Source organism: Marmota marmota, unplaced genomic scaffold, assembly GCF_001458135.2.
Source record: "Marmota marmota marmota unplaced genomic scaffold, marMar, whole genome shotgun sequence".
NCBI lineage: Eukaryota > Metazoa > Chordata > Mammalia > Rodentia > Sciuridae > Marmota > Marmota marmota.
This window is the reverse complement of record NW_025999896.1, coordinates 2,088,832-2,104,883: the sequence shown is the minus strand read 5'-3', so window position 1 is coordinate 2,104,883 and position 16,052 is coordinate 2,088,832. Positions and strand designations below refer to the sequence as shown.

At 47.7% G+C, this 16,052-nt stretch overlaps 1 protein-coding gene across 2 annotated transcripts in view; it reads left to right on the top strand.

Annotated features, from left to right (window-relative positions):
* Positions 1-2,613: 2,613 nt before the first annotated feature.
* Pik3r5 (phosphoinositide-3-kinase regulatory subunit 5) overlaps positions 2,614-16,052 on the top strand; it is a 74,861-nt gene continuing 61,422 nt past the window's right edge. For both annotated transcript variants that reach the window (XM_048798063.1, XM_015504477.2), the window contains exon 1: positions 2,614-2,768. The gene's annotated coding sequence lies outside the window, so the exon portion shown is untranslated. The remainder of the gene's footprint in view (positions 2,769-16,052) is intronic.

The window sequence follows — 16,052 nt, the reverse complement described above, 5'->3', positions numbered from 1 at the left end:
AAACGTGGCAGTGAGGTAAGAAAACGAGAACATTGAATTTGGCACTTGGGGTTTTCCTGGTGACCTTCTTTGAGGGCACTGAGAAATAAATGTAAGATGAGGAAGTAGAGACCACGTAGACTACGCTCTGAAAACATGAGCAGTGAAAGGAAAGAGAGCCATTACAAATAGGCATATTTTTAAATGAAGCCACAGAAGAACCGTATAAAGTGGTATGCAATCAGGAGCCATTCTGAGTGAAGAGGCACCCTTTGGGGGTCTTCCAGCAACTTGGGAAAGTTTCTGGGTGGCTCTCATTCTGAGTTCTGTCCAATAGATGCCAGATGCTCTTGAGAGCTGCCTGGCGGTCAGCTCTGTGGGAACAGGGACACAAGCAGAACTCGGTGTTGGAGGGGTGAAAGCATGCGAGGTCAACATCTGGGTCACAGCTGCTGGTAGAAAAGAGTGCCCATCTCTGAGGGGATGCAGGATGGGACCAAGTAGTCTTTGTGGGATGCTCCAGTTTCCCAGGCTCCAGATCCGTGAGATTCTGTTTCAGCTTTTTTCCAGTTTTAGTTTTAAGAACACTCTGCATATGGAAAAAGTCAAACGCCCCATAAATTCTCCAGCAGTTTTCTTTACCTTTCAAAGTGCTCTCCTAATCCAACTTTCCCATCTGGCACACACTGTATCATTCTTGCTACTTGATTCCTTATTCCAGAGCAGTTCTATCCCTTCTCCCAACCCTAGCCATCTCCTGGCTGTTTCTACCTTTCTTCTCCTTTTCCTCCAAATACCATTTTTTTTTTTTTTGTGGTGGACAAAGTAGGGACTGAAGAGACAGAAGAACAGAGACCTTGCTCATCCTTATGGAGTTGTGTGGCCTTAGGAGTGCCCCTTCACAGTCCCTACCCAACTTGGTTCAGTATCTGTAAGAGAGGGTGTGGGTGAGGACCGTGGATGAGAGGCACTTGATGGGCATTGAGCCCCTGCCCATCTCTCACTCCAGGCTGGAACCTGTCTTCTGTGACTACCCATGGTGACTTTCTATTTCTGACCATTTGAGGAAGTTGCTTTTCTTGGTATTTAGGGAGTCAGGAAAAGAAAAGTTATTGGTGTTCACATCTCTCAAAGCCTCAGGTAGGGCTGTGGCTTTTGACCAACAATAACGGATGACCTTGTGGCTGTTTTTGGATGCCTCTAACAGTTATTGTGACACAGAGTCCTGTTAATAGTGGAGGTGGAGATTTCAGATTGGTCCTTTCTCTATACTAAAATAAAATGGTTATTTTCTTTCTTTCTTTCTTTCTTTCTTTCTTTCTTTCTTTCTTTCTTCCTTTCTTTCTTTCTTTCTTTCTTTCTTTCTTTCTTTCTTTCTTCTTTTCTTTCTTTCTTTCTTTCNTTTTTTTTTTTTTTTTTTTTTTTTTTTTTTTGGTACGAGATTGAACCCAGGGGTGCTTAACCACTGAGCCACATCCTCCAGCCCTTTTATTTTTTATGTTAAGACAGGGCCTGGCTAAATTGCTGAGGCTGACCTTGAATTTGCAATCCTCCTGCCTCAGCCTCTGGAGTCACTGGGATTACAGGTTGGAGACCCCACACCTGTTTTTTTGTTTTTTGTTTTTCCATTGCAAGCGCTGCCTGGACAGTATTAGGGAGTGAACCCAACAACCTCTATCCCTAAACCTTTTTATTTTCTATTTTGAGACAGAGTCTAGCTAAGTTGCCCAGGCTGGCTTCAAACTTCAGATCCTCCAGATTCAGCCTCCAGAGTAGCTGAGATTCCAGGTTGTGCGTCACTATGCTCTGCAGCAGTCAAATTTCTTATCCCCATTTTGTACATGAGGCAACTGAGGTACTGGGAAGTGCAGTGACTTCTGGGGTTCTCTGTGAGTCCTTCCAACTTTTGGTACAACAATCTACCATGTTACCTGCGGGGAATAAGGAAGACAAGAAGAGGGTCTTGACCTTGCATGTAGGAATTCCCCCAACCCCTAGCCCAGGAAAGCAGGATCCAGCTGAAGTAACAGCCTACACCCGAACCCCCCCCCCCCCGCCCCCGACGCTGGGGAGGAAGGAGAAACCAAACTAGTAGCTGAAGGAGTAGTGCCTCACGTCTGGATTGGTTGGCATTTTCTAGGGCGGTTCCTGCGGAAGGGCGGAGATTAAAGTGCCCCACCACACAGCAGGGGTGCAGGCACTGTAAGGGTTAAGAGCACCCAAAGAAAATAGAAGTAGGAGGAGGAAGTGGGGCGCCGTGAGAGAAGGAAGCAGCTCATCGGAGCTTCCTCTTTCTCCTCCTTCCCCGAAGCCCCGACCCCAAGCCTTCCCCTGCTCCGCCCATCCCTCCTGCGAGGCACGAAACGTGCTTCCACCCGCCAGGCCGAACCTCGCCTTACTCCTGGGGGTTCCTGCAGCCGCACACGGGCCGGGGTTTCTCTATTGGTGGAGCAGGAGGGCTTGTGCCGCAGTTGCTTTGCAGATGCTCTGCGGGCTCCTGGTCCTCAGATGCCCAAGCCAAACCGGCAATGAGCTGACACTGCCCCGCCACCAGGTGGCGGGAGAGGCTGGCGAGGCCGCTAGTGAGGTCCCGGCCCCGCCCTCCAACAAGTCCCGCCCACCTGTCCCCGCCCCCCACCCATCCACCCACCCACCCGAGTTGCAGAGACTTGGCAGATGCTGGGACTTGCCGCCCGGCTCCAGCCGCCCGGCGTGGAGGTCCGGATCGTTCCCCCAAATCGCAGGGAGTCGCCGCTGGAGAGGGGCTCGGCGCCCGGCGGGGACTGCAGGTGTGTGGCTGGGCAGCCGGGGGCGGGGGTCGAGGGCACCCGTGGCAGCTCGAGGCAGAGCCGGAGTAGATTGGGGACCACTAGGGAGCAGTGAGCTCTGAGAGCCGGTGCTGTCGCGGGGAACCTGTACAAAGATTGCTGTTGTGAACTTCCGCGGATAAGTCCACGCACGACGGGGTCACTGGGTAGCAAACCCATGCTGCAGATAACCCCGGAGACACAAGTGGCATCCCGGGACCTTTCACCATAAGTAGCTAATGTTGGACGCCTCTGTGCGACTAAGTGTGTCCGCAGCTCCTGCTTGGGTCACAGAAATCCCTGTGTCCAGGGGGTCAAGGAGCCTGCCCTGCTCCGTCCGGGAACTCTCTGCGTAACGTGGGCATCAGAAGTCCTTTTTCAGCAGGACCCGGGAGTCTTGGAAGTGCCTGCCTATGGCGTCTGCGTTGAGCCTCAGGCTTCCCCGGCTAGTGAGCACCAGCCTCCAAACAGCGGCTGCTATTCTAGAGAATTGCATGCTTTGCGCTGTCAGAGGGTCCATGTTTACACACTGTGTGTGTGTGTGTATGTGTGTGTGTGTGTGTGTGTGTGTGCGCGCGCGCGCGCGCGCCCTGGCCCATCCCAGGCAGGGGTAAAAGCGCAAGATGTTCAGGACAGGAGGAGGAGGGAGATTGTTCAGAGGGAAAAGGAAGGCGAGATGAAAGCAGCAGGATGTGGTATAGAGTGAGTTAAGCCTCCTGCAGAGAGGCGGCGTGGGTTTGGGCAAAATGAGGGCCCAAAGTAGGCCAAGTCAGCCTCGGAGGTCTTTTCTGGATCCATTCTCTTCCTCTCTTCCATGGACTTCTGGGTCATCTCATCCAGGCTTTCTTTTCTCCTGTGTTCTGGACCACCTAACCTGGTAAAGCTCAGGTTCCCAGAGCAGAGGTGCCTCCTGGAGTGTTTGTTAAGACAGATTCTCCAGGCTTCAGGTCCAGCTGGGCTTTTCAGAGGTGGAGCATCTGAAAAATTGTAATAATAAGCCCCTTAGGTGATGAGGTTGGACCCACTGCTTGGGAACCATGTGTGATATGGAAAAAAAGATCTGAGTCCTAACCAGGCCCATCTGTGTGGACTGCAGCATCCACAGAGGGATAGGGACTACTTACCCCTCTGCTGGCCTCAGTCTCCTTATCTGTCAGACAGGCTCTAATATTGATGTAGAGAACTGTGTGGAAAGTTAAAGGAGACAGGTGAGTTGATAACAGATGCACCTGGGAAAGGCCACACGGGTGCTCTTAGAACAAGAGTGGGCAGCATGCGCTTGGTATGCGTCTTCACTTAGGAGTCCACCGGACAAAGAAGACAGTGTACTCAGGCTCTCTTTCTATTTCAGGATGGCCCTTTGCCCCCTGCATTTTGAAGCATAGCTAGTCAGGACAGCAGGGCAAGAAGGCTCTGGGTCTTTACATGCTTGTCCTTGTTGGGGTTTTAAAGATCCCTTTCCCCTCATCTTGTTCAGCTTAGTGGGGTTTGATTTGTCATCTTCCCGCTTGGAGCTGCTATGGAAGTAGACCACCTTTACTGCCTGCTTCCCTTTCCTCCCTCCCGCAAAGCACTGCTTTTTGTTTCTATCAGGAATAACAGGATGGACGCTAACTGGGGTACTGGGCATTGAGCACACTGGGGGTTGATGGTGGTGTGAGATGAGAAGGTAGAGTTTGAGCCTGTGGAGGAGGCTGGCTGTCAGAGGCTGCTGCAGCGTCCTGGGCTAGTCATTGATGAGGGAGGCTGCTGTGGCCAAGTAGGGAATTGAGGGGGGCAAAGGGCCTTTTCAACTGTGCAGCTTAGAGTTTGGGAGCTCCAGCCTGGATTTAGGTGAGCACTCAAGCTGTGCTGACTTGGCTGGGTTCAGAGACACTCACTGCCAGGGGCTGAGCTGGTCAGACCTATGGGACCACAGTGATCCAGAAGAACTTTTGGATTTCAGCTGGTGGACTGAAAGCCTAAATCAGTTTCTTTCTTCGTTTCTTTTTTTTTTTTGTGCTGACCATCTATGCCAGGACCTTTATACATGCTAGGCAAGAGCTCTACCACTGAGTGATAGCCCCAGACAGCCCTATGAATCAGTTTTTGTTTGTTTGTTTGTTTTTGGTACCAGGGATTGAACTCAGGGGCACTTGATCACTGAGCCACATCTCCCTCCCTATTTTGTATTTTATTTAGAGACACGGTCTCACTGAGTTGCTTAGTGCCTCACTTTTGCTGAGGCTGACTTTGAACTCACGATCCTCCTGCCTCAGCCTCCCGAGCCACTGGGATTCCAAGTGTGTGCCACTGTGCCTTGCTAGGTCCTATGAATCAGTTGTTTTTTTTTTAAACACAAGTTTAAGAGAGGTGGACACAATATCTTTTTTTAAATCTCTATTTATATTTATGTGGTGCTAAGGTTCAAACCAGTGCCTCACATGTGCAAGGCAAGTGCTCTACCACTGAGCTACAGCCCCAGCCCTGGACACAATATCTTTATTTTACATTTATGTAGTGCTGAGGATTGAACCCAGTGCCTTGTGCATGCTAGGCGAGTGCTCTACCACTGAGCCACAATCCCAGCCCTGAATCAGTTTTTTTTTAAGAGAGGAAACTTCTAATGGGACATAACAGAATGATCACCAGCAGGTCAAGGGAGAGGTGGTTAGTTTGATTTTTGAGCTTCTGGCCTAGATGGGAGAGACAGAGGAAAGACTCCATCTGGCTTCTTCCCAAGGAGAAGATGATAGAGTCCCATAGGAAACACACTAAATATCAGGATATTTCATCAATTTGAAGATGTACATGTTTTCACATTTTAGCCATGCTGAAATCCAGGTGCATCTTACCAGCAATCGCATCTTACAATTATAATAGCACTATTTCTTCCTTAATGGCACACAAAATAATGATGCATCTTAAAACTGATCATGTCTTAGATTCTGTTAAGTACAATGTGCAATTTTGCAGATTCAGGAGTATGTTTTAGATGTACACAGATGCATGCAGAATTATGCCAGTCTCATATTTTGAATGTATTATTTTTCCCATTAGTTCTATCTCCTAGGCACCCACATTTTCATTATATCCATTTTTTTTTTTAATTTCACTGTATCCAGTTTGAAAGGAAATCTCTGAACAAAGTGCTACCTGCCTTTATAAAGATAGTACGTTGGGACTGATTTCATTATTTCTTGACAATTTGATCAAATGGTTCTCACCTGCCATTCTCTTTTGTACCCTACGTCTGCTGAGGACACATCTTCTGCCCTTTCTCTTTTATCCTTCTTTGTGTCCTTCCCCCCCTTTGGGCCTATGATTTTCATGGTGTGGGGCACCATGATAAGTACTTCATGTCCTTCGATCTTTACAGCCTCACTGGAAGATAGCTTTAGCTATGGTTCCCAATTTATAGATGAGAACACTGAGGGTCAAGTCACTCAGCCAGAAAGTGCCAGAGCTGGGCTGTCTCTGGCATCTGTCCTTTTCCAGAGATGAGCAAGCTATAGTGTGGCAGCCCTGTGTCTGCCTGTGGTTATCAAGTACACGCCTTGCACTTCATGGGGCACAAACTGTGGCCATCCACAGGTGGTTTTCATTTGTCTCTTTGCTTCTAGGTTCTAGGTAACTAAGGTTATCTGTCAAGTGACTTTTGAATAAGCAAGGCCTAGCTATAGCAAGGAATGAGAGTGGGAGTTGGAAAAAGTTGACTTTGGTGGCACAGAACAGATTGGTCCTTTATGGTCCTGGTTGCCTTTTGATCTTTTTTTTTTTTAATATTTATTTTTTAGGTGTAGATGGACACAACACAATGCCTTTATTTGTATGTGGTGCTGAGGATCGAACTCGGGTCTTGCCCGTGCTAGGGGAGCGCTCTACCGCTGAGCCACAATCCCAGCCCGGTCCTGTCTGTCTTTGCATGTGCTATTCTACCTCCCTAGTTTCCTTTTCCCTTCTCCCATCTGCCCAAGGAACTGCTGCTGCTTTCCTCCTCTGATGCTCAGCTCAAGTTGCACCTTCAACCCCCTCCTCATCTCACCTCCTGGCACTAAAGCTTCTGTGGCTCCCCCCACAGTAGCACTGATTGTCCTGTCCGACAAGGACTGACCAGTGACTTGGCACGGTTTGGCCTGCCCACCCTAGGCACCTGATGCTCACGTTGTCATCAAGCAGGTCTCACTGCCAGTCTCCCCAGGATCTCCATCCGTGCACACTCATAGCGGAAGATGCCTGGATGCAGAACCGTGTGGGGGACAGCGGGGTGGGGTCACCAGGGAGTGGTGTGCTTTTCATTTTCATGTCCTCCAGAGTCTTCTTGTTGCTGTTGTTGACCTAGGCAAATGAACTTGTGTGGTTTCCTCGTAGGGGGCAGGGCTGGGTGTGAGGGCTGAAGGTGGCTTCTAGGCTTCTGCCTCACATGAAGTCAGGGGGCCCTGCTTCTGCCTGAGTCCTCCACTCCTAGCCAGGGGACCACAGCGAAGTCTGTGCCCCTTCGGGTGCCCATTTCCTCATCTATATAATGGAAGTGTGGCCCTCGGTGCTTTCTGCGGCCGCTGCCTAACATCTCGTGTTCAAATCCTTTGCTTGGCAGTCTTTTATAGAATAAAATAATAATGACAGTAGTCATCAGCCCTTTTTAATTTTTTTTATATTTTATTTTGAGACAGGATCTCATGAAGTTGTTTAGGGTCTCGCTAAGTTCCCAAGGCTGGCCTTGAATTTGCAATCCTCCTGCCTCAGCCTCCTAAGCTGCTGAGATTACTGTGTAGCAGGTACTTATTTAAGGCTCTTTGGGTGCACGCTCTCCTGTTTTTTGTTCAACAACTCCCAGGTATGTGGGCTTCCTCTCCTATGAGAATCAGATGATGTTTGTGCTGGCTATCACCTGGGTCTCTGTCCAGCATGGACCAGGGACTCATTCCCTGCCCTCCCATCTCTGCACACTCCAAGGTCCAGCTTATGAACATTAAAGTTAAATACCATTATAGGGGGGCTCCTCTTTCCTTTGTGGTGTTCATCTCCCCATTCCACTTAGGATTCTGTGCATTTTTGTATCTCCATCAATAGCTAAGGGAGTTCCCATTCATGGAAAATTCCACCTGAGGATGGGCCATGTTTCCAATCTGTCCCTCTTAAGAGCTGCTGTTTCTTAGGACTCAGAAACTCAGCTCTTACAGGGCACTGTGGTGCATCCCTGTAATCCCAGCACCTCGGGAGGCTGATACAGGAGGATCCAGAGTTCAAAACCAACCTCAGCAACTTAGCAAGACCCTGTCTCTAAATACAATACCAAAAAAGGGCTGGGGATGTGGCTCAGTGGTTAAGTGCCCCTGGGTTCAATCCCTGGTACAAAATAAACAAACAAACAAAAAACCCCAGCTCTTGAGTCCTTGTTTCATCTGAGAAGTCATCTTTTTGTCTCCCACATCCTTCTTCTTTATCCAAACCTGCTTTCCAGAATCATGACATCTGGGCAGAAACATCATTAGGTGTTTGGTCTGAGCATTTGTTCTCACGTGATTCAGTGGTCTGAGCTCTTGTCAGGCAAATCTTCATACAACCACTTCCACCCAACCTGACCAAAGTGTTTATTTTTGTGTTTTTTGTGTTTTTTTTTTTTTTGTTTTTTTTTTTTTGCATTAGTTAGATCACATTTGCACCTACAGATCTTCCAGAGGAGTCTCAAGCTCCCTCTAGATAGTGGGCCCCTTTGAAAAACTGATGGAATTGATATATCACTAAGCACCCGGGTACATGCGTGCGTTCTCTCTCTCTCTCTCTCTCTCTCTCCCTTTCTCTTTCAAAGTTTTGCATAAGATTCCAGAGTCTTGCAGATCTCAGCACACCACCAAGGAACCTGGCTTAAGAAGCTATGTTCTACAAAATATGATGTTCTGTATGCTGATTTCTTTGGATAACCCCCAGCACACTTCACAGGAGAGGAAGCTGTTGTGAGAGGCAGCTAGGGTGATGATGGATAATGAAAACTGTGTTGGGGACATCCCCAGTGACTCACTGGTGAGAATTTGAGGTGGTGTAGTAAGGGGACTGAGCTCTATGATTGTACACCCAGCTACCACCACGTGCACATTTTCTGGATTTCTCATCAAACTTTGAATTCACCCATTTGCAAGGTGATTAATGATCACGACTTTTGCTAGTGGGGTCCTAATCAGGAACCCCTCTGTTCTATCCCCTATTTAGGGAACTAGATTTATGGCTAAGACTGAGAAAATGTGTTTGTAGGCATTTGCATGAATAGAAACAGTCTAGGAATCAGTGAGGTGGCCCCTGCTCTTTCTTTACCACACATCTATACAACTTCCCATGTTCCCAGAGACTGAAAGCTTGGGGCTTTGTATCTCTGATATTGTCACAATTCGTTGGAAGTGAAGTCATGTCCGAAGGAAGTTTTCTTCAATTTCTCATTTCTAAGGAACTTGAAAAGCATGAATGGGCCGGGCATGGTGACCCATGCCTGGAATCCCAGCAGCTCAGGAGGCTGAGGCAGGAGGATCGCAAGTTCAAGGACAGCCTCAACAATTTAGTGAGGCCCTAAGCACCTTAGTGAGACCCTGCATCCAAATAAAAAATAAAAAGGGCTGGGGATATGGCTCTGCGGTTAAAAGCCCCTGGGTTTTTGAAACCCTCTACCAGCCCCCCCCCCAAAAAAAGGCATGGATGATGATAAACTTTTCAAATACTTTTAAAGAATCTATCAGGAAATGCTTTGATGCTTTCACCTTACAATAGATGCATGTGACACATCATATCATGATCTCCATCAACTGAAACCTCCTTGCGTTTCTAGAATGAATTCAGTTTGGTCCAGGCATTTTATTCACACGTGCTAGGTGTGATTTGCTGTGATCTTCTTTAGGATTTTTGCATCTGTACGCATGTGTTAGTCAGCTTCCCATCCCTATAACAAATACCTGAAATAATCCATTTATAAAGAAAAAAGGTTTATTTTAGCTCACAGTTTTGGCGGTTTCAATCTATGACTGATTGCCCCCATCGCTTTTGGTCCATCACAGTGGAAACATGGCAAAACAAAACTGCTCATCTCTTTGGGGAAGCAAAAGAGAGACAGAAGGATCTGGGGTTCCACTCTTCCCTTTGAGGGCATATTTCCTGTGGCCTAAAAATCTCCCTTTAGACTCCACCTTTTCAAGTTCCATGGGATTAATCCTTTAATACAAGAGCCTTTGGGGACTTTTAAACTATAGCAACTCATAAGTGAGTTGCTATTAAGTGAGTTGCTATCGTCTTTTTTCTGTGCTGCTATCACCAGTGCATGCAGCTTTGCAAAATGATTTTGGACACAACTCTTTTTTTTTTTTTTTTTGGTGGTACTGGGGATTGAACCCAGGGCCTTGCACATGCTACACAAGTGCTCTACCACTGAGCTACATCCTCAGCCCAACACAACTCTTCTTTACCTGTACCCTTTAATAGAGCAGCAGATGATCTGTTCCTTGGATGGTAGGAGAATGGCCCTGATGTTTTGGTCCTCTGCTGCCAGATTCTTGTCTTCAAACCCCCAACACTGTCTTCTCTTCTCTCTTTCTCAATTCTCAGTGCTTCCAAGCTGACATTTAAATCATCTTTGTGTGTGTGTGTGTGTGCCTGTGTGTGGGGTACCAGGGATTGAACTCGGGCACACTCAGCCACTGAGCTACATCCCCAGTCCTATTTTGTATTTTATTTAAAGACAGAGTCTCATTGAGTTGCTTCGTGCCTCGCTTTTGCTGAGGCTGGCTTTGAACTCGCAATCCTCCTGCCTCAGCCTCCAGAGCTGCTGGGATTACAGGTGTGCATCACCTTGCTCGGCCTGAATCATCTTTGATTCTTGGCTTTTCAACAATCAGCTACTGACTCCTGTGAGTCCTTACTTTATATACCATTGAGCTTATGGGAAGGCCCATCCCCATGCTGAGTTGGGTGGACCTTTGGAGTCTGGCTCAGTCCCAGGTGCTGCCTCAGCGGGGATGCCAATCAACACATCACTTTTTCCCCAGAGAAAGGTAACCAAGATTCTGATGACACGATATGAAATAATTAAAGGAGTGGAAATGTTTTTTTCTCTAAGGGGAAAAGTAACGTCTGTCTTCAATGTTTGAAGGGCAGCATTCTTTGGGAAAGATAAAGGTTATTCTCCAGGATGGAAAAGAGATCTGTGAAGGGAAATGGAAAGGAAATAGACTTAGGCTCAGTGTGAGGAAGATTCTAGAACAATTCAGGGCAGATCTCATCATGGTAGTGAGTTCCCCATTGGGGAAAATATTCAGGAAAAATACATGTCATGATAGCTGTGAGAACGGAGACTGAAATAACTCTAGTTCTCTAGCTCATCGCTCTGAGACTGACCAATTGTGTAATAGCTGATTGTTCTGAAAACATAATTTAAATTTAAGAATTTAAATTATTAATTTAAATTTAGTGGCCCTGAACAACGAAATCCCAAAGCTGGGGAGTTCCCTCAAAAAATCCCACAGTCCTGCTTCATAATGCGTTGCCCCAGAGCAGAAGCCCTTTGGCTGTTAAAAAACAAACAAAAAAAAAATCATAACCATACATGGTGAGGGATCCTGGAGACCCCACTGGTCCCCAGATTCTCACCCACCTCCTAGGCTAGGAGCCTGGGCTTTTCTTGGTCTCTTGTTCTTGGTTCTTTCTGAAAACCTGGTGAAATAAACTAGTTGAACCCTACTCCAGAATTTCCTTCTTTTGCAGGTGTCCCAGGTAAACTCTCAGGATCAAACTACCCAACCTTCAGGTTGATCTGGGAATGAATGGCCTCTTGTTCACGGGGGCTTTTAAGCCAATGTTTCATAAGCCTTTGTATTTTGCATTCACTTCTGTATTGACATCTTGGGAGTTTCATTTTGAGAAAACTAGAAGCTCAGAAGCTCTTGTTGGCCTGTTACTGTGTTTGAGAGAACAAAGAGGGTCGTGGTGGGATGTGCAGGCTCCGGAGGGGAATAGGAGATGTGATCTCTCTAATCCTTGTCCCTGATTGCCTCCTCCTGTCTCGGAGCCCGGTTACCCCCAGGACCAAACAAATTCTATGATTCTGGCCTCCAGGAAGTTTCCAAAGCCTGCTGTCTGGAAGCAGCCTTGTGGGGGCTGCTCTGATGACTGAGCAGAGAAGGATCCTGCTCTTTCCCTCCTGGTGCCCCCCTCCTCCATGACGGGACTCCCTATGACTATGAGACCCTGTTCAGACCCAAGTGGCAGCAGTCCCTCTCTTCAGCCCACAGTCCTCTATCGGATGGCTTCCCTGAGTCACTGTGGCTCTTTGCTGGCATATTCCCATGGCCCTTCCCAGCCTGCATTTGATGCCCAGCGCCCTCACCTGGAGGGAGCTTTCCCTCTGACTGTCGCATACCCCCCAGCCTTTCCTCTGCTGCTTGTTCTCCTCACCATCCCTGGCTTTGCTTCTCCTCCTCCCGCAGACCCTTGTCTCCAAGGACAGGCTGGTTATTTTCACCTGGATGCCCCATTTCGGTGCACGCCTAGGACTGAGGCCTGAGTCTGTCTACAAGGCGGGCTTCCTCCGCAGACTTCCCCATTTCTCGTCCCTGTTGTTTTTAGGGCTCCAGTCCTGAAGGCTCAGCCTCATCTCCGCGTGTGCCCTGCATCTTCCTTGTTCTCCACTCTCTGGCCGGTTGCGATGGGGCTTCCTACGGGCCCCATGGTTCTGGCCCCTCTCACTTCCTCATTGTTCTCTCTGCCATCCAGTGCAGCTCTCTTCACACCTGCAGGTGGGCCTTGGGGGCACGAGGTTCTTCCTTGCCCCACTAGGAGATTCTTTAAGGAAACTTTGCTACCATGTTCAGAAGACTTCCAGGGCATCTCAGCACACAGGGGAAGTCCAGAGTCCTTGGTCTTGTGTTCAGGGTTCGAGTCCCACTCCATTCTGAGAATCTTCATCCTCTCCTCCAGCAAACGGCCTGACCCAGTTTCCCCAAGACCAATGACATATGCCTTCTGTTGAGGAAACCTTCCCAAACATTTTGTTCGGAGTGGACTTCCCAGTGCTTGGTGAAGGACAGCCCCCTGGAGATATGCAGTCAGTGTTTGTTGAATGGATGTCCACTTGATGGAACAGCCAATATGGAGGACACCTGAGCCTTAGCCTTGGGTGATTAGTGATCTGGCAGACTGGGCTGCGCACCATCTGAGATCTTTGTGAGGTCCAGTGCATCCTCCAGGTAGGTTGCTGGCCTTCTGTGGGCATCTGAAGGAACTCAGACACCTATCTCTTTGCTTTCTAGTAAGAATATGTTGGACAGCCTCCTCTGGCTGCTTTGGAACCCATGAGCCCCTGCCAAACCCCAGATGTTGAGATCCCGCCTCTCTATGGGGATCCATTTTTTTTTTAAACCACTCTTCAATTTACTCAGTGTTAAGACAAGCAGTTCTCTAAGTCTGAGAGCAGGGGAAGCCCTGGGGAACCTCCCCCTGACAAGCCACTCCCCTGTCTGGTGACATCTTCTTGCCAGGAGCCTGGGGAAGTGTCATTGCAACACAGTGTTTACAAGGCCAAGGGGCTTCCTGTCCCGCCTACCCAGCAGGCTGTGGAGCAATCAGGAGTTGTGTTTTCATGAGGAGTGGGGCAAAGAAATAGTTGAGGAGGGGATTTCTTGGGATTTTTTTGAACATCACTCAGAGGGGGGGTGGGGATAGTGGCTGGCCTGCCTGACTCTGGAGGAGGACAAGGGAGAGGTAGAATATAGATTTTTAAATTGAAAGCAGGTCAAGTATTACTAATAATTATTATTAATTTGCATATTTTCCTTTACATCTTGTAAAACGTGCTAAACATTTTTCACAGATGTGGCCCTTCAGTTTAATGTAGAACTCTTTAGAACAAAGAAAGAAAGAAAACATGAAATTCTCTCACTCCAAGCGGGGGCCATGTGTTAGAGCAAGCAATAGAAGATTCTTTATTTTCCTCCTTTTCTTTCTTTCTTTTTCCTGGATTTGAAGAGGAGTTATGCTTTGGAGAGGGAAGAGGGCTTTCTGGGGGCAGGAGTGAGCAGGGAGAGGACTCTTAGAAAGAGAACCTTCCATTCTGATTTAGAGTTCCCTCAGGTGGAGAGACACCCTTCTCCATGCACACCTGATAAATGGGCGGAGGAGACGGATACTGGCCTCTCTGCCTCCTCAAAGGGCTGTGGCAGCTCTGAGGCACCCACCTGACAACCTGGAACCATCACCATGTCGCTCACAAGAACACAATCTTGTGTCCAGAGCTCTGCTGCAAATGTCTGAAGAGGTCCTGGTAGGTACTTCTTGGCAGGTGCCTTGGGGTCTCTTGGACATGGGAGAGAAATATTCTCCATGTTCCCTCTTTATTTAGTAAATGAGTAATCGAAACATAGGGCCCACCCCACACTGTGAACTTTAGAAGCTCTGAGGTTGATTTCTGTGGTACAGTCTTTCTTGAGCCCCTTAGAGAAAGAATGGGGAGCTGCCCAGCCACACAGCCGGGGTGCAGAGGCCTCTGTGACAGTGACACATTGGCCATTCTGTGAAAATAGTGGTTTGTGTAAGGAAGTTTGCCACAAAGTGTCAATAAAGAAAAAAAAATTACTGGTAAGAACGTGGCAGTTTAAAGAAATTGATAATAAAAATCCCTGGGAGATGAGAGGTGGAGTTCAACAAGGCCTCGCCTTCTGTAGGTGTCAAGAATGCACATTTCTGAACTTGTGAGGCTAAGCGCAGGCCCAAGGCATGTGAGGTGGTTGGGGGTTGGGTTAGAGAATGTTCTAGAATGTACTTGAATCAGTAGAAGGAGGTGGTGGAGACTTGTAGAAACTGATGGAAGCAAGCCCTCAATTCTGGACCATGTGCCGAGGCACTGGATAAGGAAGGAGTTACCCAGAATTTCCCATCCCTTTATCCTTCCCCATTGGTGCAGAGCACCATGTTATCACGGTCCAGCATTTTCCGCCACGGTGGTGGAGAACACTCTGTGTAGGCCAAGGCTCAGCCTTATGAGCTTCCCATCAAGGGATGTTAGAGCGGCTAGGGGATGTTGAAGGGCTTGGGTTGGGAGCGTGAGCATCCTGTGATAATGGCTACAATTCCACTTTAGGTCCAGAGCTCAATCCCCTCAGGATCCCATCTTCTCTCCTCCCCACACCCATCTTGCATTTTCAAAGATGGGGAAATTGCTTCTCATTGGCTGTCCTACTTCTAAGGCCTACTCTGTAGATGAAGGTGGGAACCTTATTTCCACAAAGCCATTGGATCTTATTTCAGGTGGGAAAGTTTTGTAATGCCCATCGTTTATTCTCATGGTACCTTCTGAGTGACCAGTAAGAGACCATCTCTAATTCTTTAGGTAGAACCTCACTCCCTTGCCTTGAGTTGCTTCAATGTTAGCTAACCCAGCAAGCTCCAAACAATGTCCGATCTTTAAATAACCCAACCTCGGCTGCTGCTCCCTCTAGGGTAGGATATGGAGAGCGGAACAAACCGTGTAGAAAATGTATGCTGCCTCTCTGGAGGATGACTGCAGCTTTTATGAGGGAATTTTGGGTAGACCAGTAGTCCCTATTTAAAGTCAGACCATAAAACACACTGTACATATTTGGGGGGAAATCCATCAGCTGTATCTAAGAGACAGCACCAATAGAATCTCACTTTCTTGGTTAATCAGCACTGACTGAAATATTAATTAGCATATTGATTTGTCTGTTGTATTAGAGTGACTCAAAATACTAGTGTCTTAAACAAGATTGAATTTTTTTAATTTATCTGTCCTTTAACAGTCTAAGTGATCTAGACTTTACACGACAACCTCACAGGTGAGGAATCAAGGTTCCTTCTGTCATATTGCTCTGCCTTCCTCAATAAGTGGATCTCATGGTCCATAAGAGCCGCTCTAGCAGTTACCATCACATTTGCCTTCCAGCTAGCAAGAAGAGGAAAGGGGAAAGGGATTTTTTGTCTCCATAATCCCTTCTAGCGACTGGGACTGGCAGTCCCTGGCTCCCTTCCTTAGTGCTCACAAACTGCCTCATAATGATGCATGCAGTCCTCATAATGGGGACTAGTGCACGCAGTGAGAGAATTTCCAGGATTCTACCCTTTTTCTGTTCCCCCACCCCTTGAGGACAACCTTTTCTAATTTGTCTCTGTCTCTTTCTGCTACACATATTTTGTTTTCTCCAATTCTATAAAGGTTAACAGTGGCAGTTCCCTTTCATAACCCCAAGTTTCTTTATGACTCTGAGATACATTTATCCTCATCCGTAATCCAAAACT